The sequence below is a fragment of the Helianthus annuus genome, chromosome 2 (assembly GCF_002127325.2).
Source record: "Helianthus annuus cultivar XRQ/B chromosome 2, HanXRQr2.0-SUNRISE, whole genome shotgun sequence".
NCBI lineage: Eukaryota > Viridiplantae > Streptophyta > Magnoliopsida > Asterales > Asteraceae > Helianthus > Helianthus annuus.
The window spans coordinates 111,369,318-111,387,056 of record NC_035434.2 but is presented as its reverse complement, the minus strand read 5'-3'; positions in this window follow the sequence as shown (position 1 = coordinate 111,387,056).

Below are 17,739 nucleotides of genomic sequence, written 5' to 3'. Positions count from 1 at the left end.
AACCGGTACTAAAAGCTCTTGTGTCCTTGGACGACCTCGCTATCTTACCAACACTATACTACGTCCACGATGGGTGCACTTGCCCATATGTGTGTTTAGTGTTAGTAAATATCGTGTTTTATAAATTTAAAACTTGGCTAAAAAGTGTAAAAAGGGCTTAAAATATACATCTAAAATATACTACACCTAATGCACATCAAGTTTTTGGCGCCGTTGCCGGGGACACAAGGATTTTAAGAAAGTTAGGAATCAACGGACTAATCATTTTTTCTATTTTCTTTTTATTTTTTTAGGATTTTCTTAATTTTTCAGCTTCTGCAGAATCCAGCACGGGCCTTGCCCGCTGAACACGCCCCGTGCCCAATCATTGGAACTGGCAATCCTGTTTTAAGTCAGACAGTAAGCTGAACACGGGGCCGTGCCCGCTCAACACGCCCCCGTGCCCAAGATTCAATTACTGAAAATAGAACCGTAAGATCCCGACGGTTGGTAATTTCTGACACAAAAATGAGTGATTATGATCTTTTTTACTTTCGGCACTCTTATGGTACGTGGTGTCAATTATGTGGAGGCAATCATAAAGAATTAGAATGCTATTTTCTGAATTATAAGCCCCACTATATAGACCCATCGTTTGCCTGTAGCCTTAAGAGGGGCGAAAGTAAAAATAATCCTTATCTCTCCCTCGAAGGCGCCCAACGAGATATTTTATTTTATGAGAAATGCTTCTTGATGAACTATTTCAACTAGAAGATCTGATTCTTAATTGGTTAGAAGAACTTAAGATGGATTTCTTTAATTCATCTCAAGACGATGACCAAGAAGAAGTGTTGGGGTCGCATTCAAACAACCTCGTTGCTCCCGATAATACCTTCAACTCTAGCAAAGACTTGGACGATAGTCGTCCCTGTGCCGATTGTGCCGTGAAGGACTCCCCATCAACTTCGTTCGATGCATACATAGACCCGAGCGATTCGACATACACCTTCTTTAATGAGAGCCCGGGAAAGGGTTAGACTTGTCCACCTACATTTAGCATAGGAATCACCCTCACCGATAACCTCTTGCGTTCTCGTCTTAATCTAGATCAATTAAGGTATCTTAGGCACTTTGGGGTTGTTCCATCCAGTAAGGAACCGCCCGATCCGGATAAGTTCCTTGAAAATAGACAAACTTCATAAATCAGCCTTTCGACACGGGGCCGTGCCCAGCCAACACGCCCCCGTGTCCACCAAAAGATTCCTTTCTGACTTTACGTCAGAATACGGGCAAACTGTGTCAGGATTCTGTCTGCACACGGGGTCGTGTCCAGCCAACACGGGGCCGTGTCCAGCATGCTGTCGTTTTCTATAAATGCAGCCAAGAATCCTGCATATTTGGACCATCCAGGGACAGAGATTTGAAGGGATCTTCTCTCCTACCATCCTAGGTATGTTCTAAAAGAAGGTTCCAACAACCATCTTGTCCTTTCCTCTTTTATCCATTTCCTTCTTCTTCATCTTTCTCCAAAAACCTCCATTAAAGCTTGAGATTTCAAGCTTTATTGCAAGGATTATTGAGTTTTGTTCAAAGAATCTTGTTAAAAATAAGTTGTATAACATTGTTTTAAGTTACTATTGTTCAAAAAGGCTTCACAAGTTAGAGAAATAACTTAAAACTTCAGGATTCCTTGTTTCAAAATTCTGCAGAAAGGTGAACACGGGGCCGTGCTCATTGAGCACGGGGCCGTGTCCAAGGTACTGTTTCATTAAAATAAGCTGTTTTCGGTTTATTTTCGTAGAATGTCAATTGAAAACAGTGGAACATCGTCCGTGCATTCAAGAAACAGTAGAAGAGGAAAGAGGCCTTCCATTGAAGCTACCCTTGTACACTACATCATGGCGCTACGGGAAGCTCTCGATTAAATGACTTCGGTAGAGGAGGTCCTAATAGACCGTATAAACTACCTTACGGTGGGGCTGGAAAATAGTTTTCAAGAAATTAACCTCTTGCACCAGAGGTTAAATATTCTTGTAACACCTCCCATGGAACCCGTCCTCCCTCAAGAGGATTGGAATCTAGCACTTGGAGTCAACAACCCTATCGGATGGGATGACATTCCAGCGGAGCCTCCCCTTGAAAATTTACAAGAAGTCCCAGTGGAAGTTGTACCTCCTCAAACCGACGCCAATGAGCCCTCCTTCCTCCTCCCAAGGGAGATAGAGGAGTGGCTCGCTGACATATGAGGAGTCCATGCCCGGAGGAAAGAGTTCAATGAAGCCGCATCCAACCAAGAATATTATCTTCTTGGAAATTTTGCTAATTAAAATAACTTGTAGGCTAGAACTCCTTGGTTTAAGCTTCTTGTGCTTACTTATCTAACTTACTAGCATTTTAGGATAATGTAATTCTCTCTATGATGGTTCTTAATGAAATGATGGTTTTGAGGTTTGAATGATGTTGTAAGGAATAAAACACACTCGTGATGGTGAAGGATAACAAGGGAAATGAGAAACATCACCCCATGCACGAAAACTGGGCCATCCGACAACAATTTCTTCATTACAGTAAGTTCAGCACGGGCCGTGTCCGCCCAACATGGCCCCGTGCTGCACACTCTGCAGAAAATTGCCCAGTTCAGGTAACTGGACACGGGCCGTGTTCGCTGAACACGCCCCCGTGTCCAGGCTTCTGTTTCTTTTCATTAATTTTTGTCACTGGCACCTGAACACGGGGCCGTGCCCGGTCACCACGGGGCCGTGTCCAGGATGCCAGTAACAAATAACTTTGCTTTTAACACCATTTTACACATTCAATCAACCTAAAAACTTATTTTTGGGACACATTGAGGACAATGTGTAATTTAAGTGTGGGGGGGGGGGATACTAAAACCTTGAATCTTGCAAGTCCTAATAACAAGCCTTACACAAAACTCTATTGGAACCGCTAATCACCCCAAATTTTTTTCAAAAATTTTCATTTTTTTTACTTGTCTACAAGTTTACGATCGATAGCGTCTTGATAAAAAGAACCAACATACGAAAATTATGAAACGGCATGACAAACTTAGTTAAAATTTGATTATATATACTTGATCACATGAAAACCCTTTCCCACAAAAGTGAGTTTTGAGCCTTTATCGAGCATACAAATACATATCTTTACACTAAATGCTCTTTTTTCGTTTCTTGTGTGAATAGCCGCTTGGTTTGTACGACTCTAGAACTTGCCACGACAATACGTTCCCGGTCCTTACCAACTTAAACTCGAGTAAGTAAATGATGGAGGCATTAGGACTAACCCTTTTTCTTTCTACACCATTATTTTTCATTTTTTTTACCACCTACCCAAAATCCCCCTAGTTAACCCCTTTGAGCCTAAACCTTTTCATTTCTTAACCCAAAACAATTACCCTTTTTACCCACCTAAACCTTTTTATTTTTAACCCCTTTCTTTTAGTAACAACGTTCGATTTTCTAATGACTTGCCCTAAATATATACATACATATATATATATATATATATATATATTGATGAAACCAAATAAACAAACAAGTTCATCAAAAATAACTTTTTTTTGAAACAAATGGTTCATCAAAATAAATAAAAATGTGAAAAAATAAAAAGTCTTTCAAAAACCGATGTTTGTTACGCTTTTCGCCCTTTTACTAACCACTAACCAACCACCCACCTTTAGCCCAAGCCTAACCCTTCACCCAAAAGTCCTCTTGATATTTACAAAGGTATATAGTTAAAAAGGAAGAGGATTGATTGCTTGGTAAGCCTATGGTAGGAAGAAGTTCCATGCCGCTCTCGAGTGATTCACTAAAAAAATACACCTTCGGCCGAGTGTTGAGTGATCCCCCGTGAGGTATGTGAACTTGTATATAAATGGAATTTTAAAAAGGTATGTTATGCCCTAATAAGTAATTTATCTTATGAAACGTTTTTAATAAATCATGACGAATAGGATTGTAAATAAATAAAAATAAAACCTAAATAAAGAATCTTGGAAATCCCGACACTCTATGACAAGCCCAAAAACCTTCTCTTCTACCCATTCCATTTGGGTGTGCAAGCCACATAATAAAGAGTTTTGCTTAAGGACAAGCAAAGATTCAAGTGTGGGGGTATTTGATGTGCACAAAATGCAACATATAAATTACATCAATTGTGGCATAAAACTAGCCCTTCTTTAGTACTAATGTTGGAAAAAGTATGCTTTTGTCTTCCTTTTGTATTTTCAGGATTAAATGAGCTCAAATGAACAAAAGAAGCAAAAAGACAGCTAAATCTAACATAAATGCAAGAAAAGGAACAAAAGTGGCATGCCCGACCTCCCGACAGCATCTTCCCGTGCAAAATAAAGAAGACAGAAGGCTGAACACGCCCCGTGCTCAGTGAGCACGGGGCTGTGCCCAAGTGGCAGCAGAAAAGACAGACTCATAGAAGCTTCTGTTGCCCAACACGGGGCGGTGCCCAGCGGACACGGGGCCGTGCCCGAGCTTCTGTTCAGCCTATAAATATGAGTGTTTGGAGCTCTTGCAACTCATCCCTTGGCACACCACCTCTCTCACACTTCACCCACCACCCACCACCACCATAACACCATCATCCACCACCATCATCCATTGTCCATCATCGAGTGTGTGAGTCGTCTCGGGATCCAAGATTGATCGTAAGAGTTCTTGACAATCAAAGGCCATGTTTGCCTAAGTCTCTTACATCACTTGGTGAAGACAAGTGTTTAGTGTAATACTTTTTATTTTTAATCTTTTGCACTTTTTAATTGGTTTTGTATTAATGACTTTAATTACTAGTTTCTTATGTTGAAGGTGATTCTTCCTTATCGTTTGTCCGTGGTGTCTTGGCATTATTTTACTGTCTATATAAAATAAAAGATTTTCACCATTCATATCTCCACGGTCTATATGGAGGTATGTTGGCTACCTGGTCGGGGGTTAAGGGAACGGTTTGGTAAGAGTTTTGCCATTGTTCAGTGTATAGATCCTGCAAAGGACCTGGATCAAATTTAGTAGGACCTCCTTCAATACCCAAAGGTATTGGATGGCGGGGGTCCAAACTCTTTGATCCCCTCATAAGTTAAACTACTATTAAAACTTTAACCCAGCTACTTAGGACTGTATCCCTGCTGACTCAGACTACTTAGCTGAGGGTAACGTCGCCTTCAAAAGAGGAGCCTACCACATTATGCATTAATAACTTAATTAATTATCTTTCAATAATCCGATCCTTTAGGATTGTATCCTTGCTGACTCAAACTACTGGGTTGAGGGTAATGTCACCTTCAAAAGAGGGGCCTACTACAATAACTAAGATAATCTCTTAAATAAGTGCAAAAGTGCGAGAATAATCAAAGGTTACACTACACACGAGTCAGATCCAAGTGATTCATCTTGTCTATCTGTTTTTTTATTTTACTTTATTTTTCAGCATTTTAGTTAGTTTTGTTTTCGTAGTTTAAAAACCTTTTTCTAACTTTTTGATTTGATTAGACGTTGAGGATAAACCGGTACTAAAAGCTCTTGTGTCCTTGGACGACCTCGGTATCTTACCAACACTATACTACGTCCACGATGGGTGCACTTGCCCATATGTGTGTTTAGTGTTAGTAAATATCGTGTTTTATAAATTTAAAACTTGGCTAAAAAGTGTAAAAATGGCTTAAAATATACATCTAAAATATACCACACCTAACGCACATCAACAATCACATTATGGTTAGCACACATGATCATTCATACTAACATTCATTTCTTTCCATTCATACATTACTTAACTTTTTATTAACCAAATACCACATACATAAGGCATAGTCTAAAAGTCACCTTGTTCCACATTCACGCAACTCAATTATCATCATACACGACACATAGATCATCTAATACATAACACATGACTTCTCTACTATTACAATTGTGTCCGGAAGGCTAACCATGCTATGCATTCATTGTTGACTTTCAGATTGTCAACTTTCCTACTTACACACTTTCAACTTATGAACATGTATCCATCTTAATATGGTAGGCCATAGTATTAACATTATAGGCATTACATACTCGTATTTAATGGCATATACAACTACATGATCACTTATAAAAAAACAAACACATATACATACACGATCACAACTAAAATTACCGTATATATAACATTACGTCCCATACCGTAACATATTAAATAAATCAGTTATTACAGACATAGTATCTCATAGATAAATATTGTTCCGATAACTCAAAATTTATTGAATGACGTTACTAGACCACCTATTTCTTTCATCACAGCAAGCATAGCATGAGCATCCTAAACACCTGTCTCATACGTTAAAATTGGTCAATACACATAGTGTAAAGGTGAGCATACAAGTTTAATAGCATAATAATAGCGAAAAGCGGTTTACGCATAACCAGCATGTAACACGTAGAAATGCAAAGATAGCAAGTTATCGACAATGAAATATGCACAGACATGACTGCGAGTTGTAGAATACGCAACACATATCACCATCGTGGCACGTGAAGTAAAACCCTTAACAACCCCTGTCCAGGAAAGGTGCTGAGTCCAAACTATAGTACTATCGTTGCTAAGGTGTCAGGCAACAATCACTGTGTAAACATAACATAAAAGCATTCATCGAATAACATGTATAACATGCAGAGCGGTTAGCGTCTAAAAGTAGTTGCGTTGTGTGTCGATGTGATTTAATATAGGTAACGTATGTAACACCCAAAAGTGAGTTAAGGAAAAAGGGATCGAGTATAGTCACAGTTTGTGTTTAAATAAATAAACACAAGCTTTGATTGAAGGGAGCGCTGGGGAGTTAGCCTGATCAGATAACAATAGTATAAGCGTTGAACAGTGCGTGAAATAGTATCGAGTGACGAATGGCGGTTCGATCGGATGACCTTCCGGACGGATGGTCATCCGGACGGATGACCATTCGGTTGGAGGGTTGTCCGTTTAGGAAGGATGAGTTTTTGTATGATGTGAACTTTTAAGTTTTCGTTGTAGCATTTATAAAAGCGAGAAATATCTCTACCATTCAGGTCGTGAGGTCGAAAGGTCTTCCGGACGGATGGTCATTCGCTCGGATGGCGATCCGTTCGAGATGAGATATTCTAAGATCCAAGTCCTTGGTAGGATAGTCATTCGATCGGATGGTCATCCGATCGGATGACTATACGTTGGAACTGATATTCTTCGAAGTTTGTAAAATGTTTAAGTGTTGAAGATCACAAGTCATCCAGTCGGATCGTCGTTCGATCGGATGGCGATCCGATCGGATGACGATTCGTTTGGTAACCATTTCGTTGAGAATTTGTAAAATTAGTTAAGTTTAGAAAGTTTTGTGGTTAAACCGAGACGGTGTGACAACGCGTCAAGCAACGGAAAACCCAGTCAGGTCCAAGTCATTCGATTGAATGGGAATCACCCCGTCCGATCAGTAACTGTTCTTGACAGAACTTCATGTTCAACTCGTTAAGTCGGTTATTGCTTCGATATTAATATGTTCTCAGACCGGCACTTCACTAGAGAATGAGTAGAAGGCCTGAACGAGCTCAGATTCTATCGGTTTTTGAGTGAAAAGTTAAGAACATAGGAGAAAAGTGGAAATCAGTTGGAAAACGTTTAGATTTAGGTGAAATCAGTGTTTAAACATTGTAGAAATCCTTTAGATCTGAGTTGTTCTTGGTGGAATGAGACCACACTTTGGTGTTCATGAGAACCCATGATGACATCATCCTGGAACAGCCCGAATCCATAGATTTCATGGTGACCAGTTGAGATTTGTGGGTGAAATCGATGGGGAAGTGTGTGTAGATGATAGAAGTACAAGATTTGAGATGAAAACTTACAAGAATCGCGAGGAATCGAGAGAAAAAGGGCCGGGAGTGCGCTGGTCGGAGAAGAGCTGTCACATCACATGAACAGTGATGTGACAGGTGGGTATTTATAGGGGAAGGAGGAGAAAAGGCGGTGCAAAGGAGACGGATTGGAGGGCCTTTTGATCGGATGGCCATCCGATCGGATGGTCATCCGGTCGGATGACCATTCGATCGAAGGGTCATTCGATCGAGTGGCTCGAGTGAGTTGGTTTTCTGATTTTCGTTTCGTGCGTTGAGCATTGTGATGCGTTTAAGCGAGTGTCGAATAAGCGATGCGATAGTTTTAAATAATAGTTACACAAATAACATAACTAACATACAACAACATAAGTATCCTTTTGTTTCCAGTTCGCGATGTGGTTGCGTTGTGATAGAGTTGCGATTGCGTTTTTGATTATCACCTTAAACATAATTAAACATGCACAAGTAACACATAATAGCACACACACGTAAAACAATATCCGTAACCGCGTTTCGAGTTGCGATGCGATAGTGATAAGATAGCGTTAAGTAGATTAGTGTTTAAACTATGCTTATTGCATATTACTCCACACAATACAACTAAAGCAACATAAATTAAAGTATCGATTAACGGGGTTTGAGAGTACAAGTAATAATTGAGCAAGGAATGACAGGTCGAATTAGCAATCTTTTCTTCCTTTGACTTTGACTTATACTTTGACTTCAAAAAGTCGGGTTGTTACAGCCTCCCCTACTTTAGGGAATTTCATCCCGAAATTAAGGCGCAAGCGTAACGAAGAGCTGTGGATACTTAGCCTTCATGTCACTTTAGAGTTCTCAAGTGAACTCAATGCCGCATTTGCCTTCCCAGCGAACCTTCACTATGGGAATGCGTGAGCGTCGGAGCTTCTTGGTTTCTCGATCCATGATCTCGACTGGCTTTTCCACGAAGTGTAATGTTTCGTCCACTTGTAGATCCTCAAGTGGTACATGTAAATTCTGCTTGGCAAGACACTTTTTGAGGTTCGAAACATGGAAAGTCGAGTGGACGTTGCTAAGTTCCTCCGGTAGTTCGAGTCTGTAGGCCACCTTGCCAATTCTTTCTAGAATTCTAAAGGGTCCAACATATCGAGGCGCGAGCTTTCCTTTCTTGCCGAATATGATCACCCCCTTCCAAGATGAAACCTTTAGGAGTACGTGATGGCCAACGTCAAATTCAAGAGGCTTGTAGCGTCTATCGGCGTAACTTTTCTGACGACTCCGAGCTTTCAACAGGTTGTCTTGTATTTGGAGGATTTTGTCAGCCGTTTCTTGCAACAGCTCAGGACCGGTAATTTGCGCATCTCCAATCTCATGCCATACAATAGGCGATCGATATTTTCTTCCGTATAATGCCTCAAATGGTGCCATTTGAATGCTAGAATGATAACTGTGATTGTACGAGAATTCGACCAAAGGTAAGGGTGCGTCCCAATTACCACCGAAATATATGACACACGAGCTAAGCATGTCTTCAAGGGTACGGATAGTTCGTTCGTTCAGTCTGACCGTCGGTTTGGGGATGGAAAGCGATACTTAGATTAAGAGTAGTACCGAGAGCAGATTGAAATGTTTCCCAAAGACGCGAGGTAAACCGACCATCGCGGTCAGATATGATATCACGAGGCGTCCCGTGTCGACAGATGAGTTCGTCAGTGTAGATCCGTGCTAATTGTTTTACCTTAAAGTCTTCTCGTATTGGCAAAAAATGAGCAGATTTAGTATGAAGATCAACGATAACCCAGATGCTATCCTGACCTGAGGGCGTTCGCGGGAGTTTTGTTATGAAGTCCATGGCTATGCTCTCCCATTTCCACATAGAGATCTCTGTGTACGAGTAAGCCAGAGGGTCTTTGTTGTTCAGCCTTGACTTTAAGTCAGGCACGTCGAAACATAAACAACGATATCTTTCTTCATTCCAGGCCACCAATACCGTAGACGAAGGTCATGGTACATTTTGTCGGCACCAGGATGAATGGAATATGGGATTTGTCTGCTTCAGTCAACAATATCTCCCGAAGGTTGTTGCGACTTGGAATCTAGATGCGATCGAGATAGTAAAAGATACCGTTCGATTTGGTGACAAATTTAAATTCAACACCACATTTCTTCATCTCCTCTCGCAAGGTTTTATCAATGAAGCAGGCGTGCTGAGCGTCACAAATTAGAGCTTCGAGGTCGTGCTGGGCGTGAGTATTACGAACACTATGCAAATAGCTTCGTCGACTTAGAGCGTCGGCAACGACATTTGCTTTGCCAGGATGGTAACGAATCTCACAGTCGTACTCGTTAAGAAGTTCAACCCATCGACATTGGCGCATATTCAGTTCCTTCTGGTTGAAGATATGTTGCAGGCTCTTATGGTCGGTGAAGATTGTGCACTTGGTACCGTAAAGGTAGCATCGCTAAATCTTCAAGGCAAAAACAACTGCACCTAGCTCGAGGTCATGGGTTGTATAGTTCTTCTCGTGGATCTTGAGCTAACGAGAGGCGTACATGATAACCTTGTACCGTTGCATGAGAACACAATCGAGACCGAGGTTAGAGGCATCACAATAGACTACGTAGTCATCGTTTCCGTCGGGTAAAGCGAGGATAGGAGCATTGCAGAGCATATGCTTGAGAGTGGAAAGGCAGTCTCTTGTTCAGTTCCCCAAAAAAAAGGCTTGTCTTTATGCATGTCACGACCCTCGACCCCGGTTTGACCCGGTTCAAGAGCCGCGAGGCAGGAATCCCGTAGTATTAATTTAGGAGACAGCGGAAGTCTTTTAACATAGGATCTTTTAATACTAAAAATGCCCGTTTAATATATTATATAAAGTTTTAGGGATAAAATCCCATAATTTACAATAAGATGATTTCACAAGGAAATCTTCATTTCTCAAAACATGTTTCTTTATTTATTTACATTGAGCCACTTCTCTGAGCTTGTAGTGATTCACGACACTTTCCATGGATCACAACAGATCACCTGAAACATGTTTGGAAAAGGTTTTGTCAGCGGGGAAATACTGAGTGAATCATTCATTTTACTGAAAACATTACGTTTGTTATAATTTCAGTATTAGGAGCGATTACAATGTTTCTGATATCAAACCAACTACCCACAGTATTTGTCACTCGACCATCCATTGGCTAGCCCATTTGTCCAATGGTGTCTGTGACTGTGGTCAGATCACCCCTTGGCCACCCGTTTGTCCAAGTGTGACGGGAAACAAGTAATGTATACAAAACCCCACATACCGGCTGTAACTTGGTGATTACAAAGACTTAATCCCTGTAATTATAACTTTGAAAATAACTTGGAGTTTTGTAAAACAGTTGATAAAAAGAGAATGACTCACATTGCAGATTTAACGAGCAAAGTATAAGCCTACTGACTTGCCTTGATTAACCTAATTTAACAATAATGCACACACAAACGGGTTAGTAACTAATACAGCAGTTACGACAATTCACGAGATTAAACCCTCACAATGATTTACAAGTGCAATACTTAATAATTCAATGGATTCACGACGAATAACAGAGCATAGTCCGAATTCGAACAGCACTCAAATATTCAAGTCGAAATCACGACGAATAATCAAAGTACAAGCTCAATTTGAGCAGCACTTGGACAATCGTTGGATAGTTATAATCGATCGGACGTTGTATCGTAATAGCAATCGAGTTATTACCCTGATTGCGGCAGCACTTCGTGAATTAGTGTGTGTTGTGGACTGTTTCTGCTTATAACGTACTATACACAATGAATTTCTTCGTCGAACTAACAACAGAATGCAAGTCCCAATGTCTGCTATTTATACTGATTTTTGGACACGCTTACGGATCGTAAGCCACTTCCCTTACGGTCCGTAAGGGAAGCAGTCTATTTATAGGCTAGCCAGGTTCGGGACTAGCTATGCTGAATTGACAGTTTTCTTATTTTAAAATTTGACAACGAGATTTTGTTGATAATTATCACTAGGGTTTATCCCCCCCTGAGTTTTAGGGGTCCTGATCCTGATTTCGATTGTTCTGGAAATTTTAGGGTTTATGCAGAATCACTTGGGTGTCTCAATTAGGGTTTCCTTTTTGATTAATTATCATCCTAAGTATTACTTTTAGTGAGAGTTGTTACAATGCATGAGAGAGGTAAGCAGCACGGCGATTTTTTGAGAAATCTGCGATGAATCGGCGGTAGTAACCCGCCAATCCGAGGAACGAACGAACTTCCGATGGGGATTTTGGTGTAACCTAACTCTTAACAGCTTCGATCTTCGCGGGGTCGACGTGTATACCTTGACTATTAATGATGTGACCGAGGAATTGAACCTCCTCTAGCCAAAATTAACACTTGGAGAACTTGGCATAGAGTCGATTCCCTTGGAGTAGTTCGAGAACCAAATGTAGATGTTGCGCGTGTTCGGCTTTCAATTTCGAGTAGATCAGGATATCATCGATGAACACGATGACAAAACGGTCGAGAATCGGTTTACACACGCGATTCATCAGATCCATGAAAACCGTGGGTGCGTTGGTTAAACCAAAGCGCATAACGACAAATTCGTAGTGGCCGTATCGGGTTCGAAAAGCGGTTTTGGGTATATCTTCCTCCTGGATTCGTAACTGGTGATAGCCTGAACGTAAATCGATCATCGAGAAACACGTAGCACCTTGTAATTGGTCAAACAAATCGTCGATTTTGGGTAGGGGATAGCGATTCTTGATGGTAAGCTTATTCAGTTCCCTGTAGTCAATGCACATCCGGAATGATCCGTACTTCTTTTTGACGAAGAGGACAGGTGCGCCCCAAGGAGAGGTGCTAAGGCGAATGAAGCCTTTGTGGAGCAATTCCTGGAGTTGACTCGAGAGTTCCCGCATTTCATATGGAGCGAGGCGATAGGGAGATTTAGCAACAGGATTTGCTCCAGGAATGAGGTCGGTTCGGAAATCAATATCACGACTCGGGGGTAGACCAGGTAAATCATCAGGAAATACGTTAGGAATATCACGAACCACGGGCACCTTATCCATTGCCTTCTTTTCATTTTCCTCCGCTACTATGATATGTGCTAAGAAAGCTTTGTATTCCTTTCGGAGATACTTGCTTGCTTGTATGCACGACATGAGTTTGAGATCCTTTGATGAGACTTCGCCATACACACAGAGTTGATCACCATTTGCGAGCAACAAACGAATCATTTTATCAAAGCAAACGACTTTGGCACGATTTTCACAAAGAAAATCCATGCCTACTATGATATCAAAACTACCAAGCTGCATCGGGATAAGGTCGATAGGGAAAACGTGATTGTTGAGTTCAAGCGTACAATCACGGAGAACTGAATTAACTGTGACGGTTCTTCCAGTGGCAAATTATATGTTGAATGTCGAAGGGAGATTATCGCGCCTACGATTTAGGAGCTTTTCGAATTCTAACGATACAAAACAATTATCGGCTCCAGTATCAAATAAACATGACGCATATATACCACCGACAAGAAATGTACCATTAACCACATTATTGTCTGCTTGCGCCCGGCGGACGTTGATGTTGAATGTACGTCCGCGGGCTGCTGGCTGCTGGCTACTGAGGCTGCTGCTGTTGATGCTATTGCGTTGGCTGTTGCTGTGGCTCTTGCTTCATCACTCTGTTCGGGCAGACATTTGCAAAGTGGTTGGGATCACCACATGCAAAGCAGGTTCTTGCGTGAGCAGGAGCTGCTTGTTGACCCTGAGGAGCAGGAAGAAGAGTTGACAGTGCGGGAGCTTGAACTTGAGCTTGAGCTTGACGAGGACCAGTACGGCAGTTGGCAGTAAAATGGCCGTACTGGTTGCAATGAACATAAAATCGGCATGCGATCCCGACAGGATGATGATAAGTACAGGTAGGGTACATCGAGTGTGGACTAGTATATGCACGCTTGGCTGGTGGTGCATTGGTCACGGGTGCCGCTACTTGGCGGTTCTGGTTCTAGGGTTGAGCGGGGATAGCATTGAGTGGCGCGGCGGTGACTGCACAGTTCTTGTTGTTGTTGTTGTTGTTGTTGTTGTTCTTGCGCTTGCGACGTGAAGACTTGGGAGCTTGCGGTGCGGCGGTTTCAGCGGTGGGAGCAGCGGTAACTTGATGGAGACTCTTGGTGGTATTCTTGAAATAACCAGCTCTAACTCGCTTGTCATTGATTTGTGCAGCGAGTAGATAAGTCTCTTCGATAGTGGTCGTCTTCGCGGCTTGCACGAAATCAGTGACACAATCTGGTAAAGCACGGATGTATTTCTTGATGGTAATATCGGGAGTAGAGACTTGACCCGGACAAACGATACTTAGCTGCTTGAAGCGGGCAGTTAGACCGGCATTGTCGCCACCCTCTTGCTTGATGTTCAAAAACTCGTCCTCCAGCTTCTGAAGCTCATGGGGAGGGCAGAATTCCTTCATCATGATCTCTTTCAACTCCTCCCAAGTAAGCCCATAGGCTGGATCATTTCCTCATCTGTTTCTTACGACCGTCCACCAATCCAAAGCCCTGGACTGGAAAATGCCAGTTACGTTGACACTACAGAGGTTATCAGGATAACCACTTGGCGCAGAGTGACTTAAATTGAATCGAACCGCATGGCAGCAGGTCCGTCTTCTCCGGTGAATTCTTTAGGGCCACAGGCTTTAAACTGTTTGAAGCTGAAAGTACCCTTTGGAGAGTTAGTCCTTGATTCCTCAGAGGACTTGCTAGCGTTTTCATTAAGTTCGCTGAAAATTTGCGGAATGACCTTAGCCATCTGCTTTGCTACTATAGAAGCGATACGCTTGTCAGCGTGGTTTCGACGTACAGTGCGAAAGGTATATGATCCAAATGACGACATTGTCTGCAACAGACATCGCCATAGGACTCAGACGCGATCTAATTATAGTCTAGCGTATCACCACGCACTACTTATATATATATATATATATATATAAAGCTCAGGAACATGTCGGCATACAACACATAGAAAGATAATCACATAGGCACGTAATCACATAGGCACGTAAGCACATAGGCACATAAGCACGTAACAACACAGAAGCACGAAATCAACTATATTTTGCACGTGTTCACCTACATATATTTTGCACGTATTCACCTATCATTCAAGTTCGCACGCGAGTAGCGAGTAACATAAGCGAGTAACATAGCAAGTAGTATAGCGTAAGCGAGTAACATAGCATGCGATTTGATGGCGTTTTGAGATACAAATAGGTGTGTGTGTGTGTAAACATGTTCCATAAAGCGAGGTGCGAAAAGCGATAATCTCCAAAACTGAAACACATAAACATATAAAATCACATAAAACACATAATATTCCACATAAAAGCGATAGATCACAGAGTCAGCGGCTTGCGTGCTCATAATCGAAACACATAAATACCCAAAATCAGCGTTTGCGGCTTGAAATCGAAAATTGATTGTGTTGGGATTGAACCCTACCAGAGGAACAGATAATGTAAAGCCAAAACCGGATCACATCAGTGGACTAACAATAAGCAGCAGCCTACACTTTGCTCTCCCCTTGAATGTGGCTCAAACATCTGATATGCTCCAAAGTACTGCCTATATCAACATCTGCTGACCTACAACTGCTGATCAACACAAAGACTGATGAAGACTAAAAGCCCTGCTGTTCAATCTGCTGCCTTGAGTCAAGCACTGCTGTTCATGACAAGTACTGCTAGGTTCACAACAGTGGAATGATGCAACAGCATTTCTATTCATCTTATGTAAACTTTATACACTATCAGTAGTTAGCAAAGCAGTAGTTGTATAGATCAGTAGATAGAGTTTGTTAGGTTGTTAGATGTCACTTTCATGGTGACGTCAGCTGAGATGCTTCGGTGGTTTGGATTGTCTATAAATTTAACAGTACTCTGTACTGTTACATTTGATCGTTTTGAGTGAGTTCTTCTCCTCAATTCAATCCTTTCATCTTGTACAACCAACCTTGGGGCATCAGGCTGAGGGGGAGCTTAGTATTGTAAGCATGCTAGTAATCTTTTGATTTTCATTGTAATCATTCAACTCAATGAGAAAGCATGTGTTTATCAAACTATTCTCTTCTTTGATTATGCTTATAAAGTTTGTATCCATTTCCGCTGCACTTTACATTGTTCTATATCCATTGATTTGTCAAATTCTTACAAACAAGCATAATCATGACAGCCTCCAATCCTAACAGATTGTCTCAGGTGTTTTAGACGTTGACTACTCAAAGTGATTCGACTATTCTCAAGGACTTCGAGTACACGCTTTGGACTAATAGACTGTGCTCTCTTCACCGACATACGATGAATGGTACTCATCCTTTCGCTTATTCACGCAACTCGAGTCATTGGAATTCATGGATACTTTGGTGAGAGTTTTGTAAAACCAAAATAAAGATCGGAACAGGTCATCAAGATTCGGGTTTCATACCTAACTTAACGACTGTATTCCTGTTTGTGTGATAGAATCATGGGAGAGATATAGGGAGATTTGCGTCGAAGTATGGATTTCACTCCTGATTCAATGCAAATTCTTGTGTTTATAGTAAAAACACGCGTCGAACGGGCGATTTAATCAAGAGTTTGCGGTTTTCACACCTAATCTCAATCCAATCACTCGTTTGTTTTCAAATATTGTGCGTGTGCTAGCCTTAGGAAAGGCTAAGTGATAGTGTTCCAGCCTTAGGAAGGGCCGATAGCATATAGTACATTCGTGAGTCGAGAGAATTAACAGGAATTGGCTTGTGCAGAACCCCTAACGGGTTCGCACAAGGCGGTCTGTTGGTACTTAGACTATATACTAGGTCATTTCTAAGACGTCGACCTGGACTAGGTCGAGTCTTGCCTATTTCCCCATAGTTATGGCTCTGATACCAATCTGTCGCACCCCAACCGATGGCGGAAACATCGGGGTGAGGCACTGAGCGAAACAGATTATCCAGGAGAAATCCATAACAACTAAAATTACAGGATATTTAACATTACGTCCCTTACCGTAACATATCAAATAAATCAGTTATTATAGACATAGTATCTCATAGACAAATATTGTTCTGACAACTCAAAATTTATTGAATGACGTTACTAGACCACCTATTTCTTTCATCACAGCAAGCATATCATGAACATCCTAAACACCTATCACATAAATTAAAATAGGTCAATACACATAGTGTAAAGGTGAGCATACAAGTTTAATAGCATAAAAATAGCGAAAATCGGTTTACGCATAACCAGCATGTAACACGTAGAAATGCAAAGCTAGCAGGTTATCGAAAATGAAATATGCACAGACATGACTGTTAGTTGTAGAATACGCAACACATATCACCACCGTGACACGTGAAGTAAAACCCTTAACAACCCCTGTCCACGACAGGTGCTGAGTCCAAACTATAGTACTATCGTTGCTAAGGTGTCAGGCAACAATCACTGTGTAAACATAACATACAAGCATTCATCGAATAACATGTATAACATGCAGCGCGGTTAGCATATAAAAGTAGTTGCGTTGTGTGTCGATGTGATTTAATATAGGTAACGTATGTAATACCCAAAAGTGCGTTAAGCAAAAAGGGATCGAGTATACTCACAGTTCGTGTTTAAATAAATAAACACAAGCTTGGATTGAAGGGAGCGCTGGAGAGTTAGCATGATCAGATAACGACAGTATAAGCGTTGTGTTGGACCGTGTTCCGACCCTGAATAGTCAGTTGAGATAGTTCATCTTCACGTATAAAGGCGGAATCAATATATGCGAAGTAGCACAACTTTTCCTTTTCAATTCCTTCTCTTTTATTGCAATTTGAATCAGTTTTGACAGAGTTTTAACACCAATACAATGATTAGGTTCTG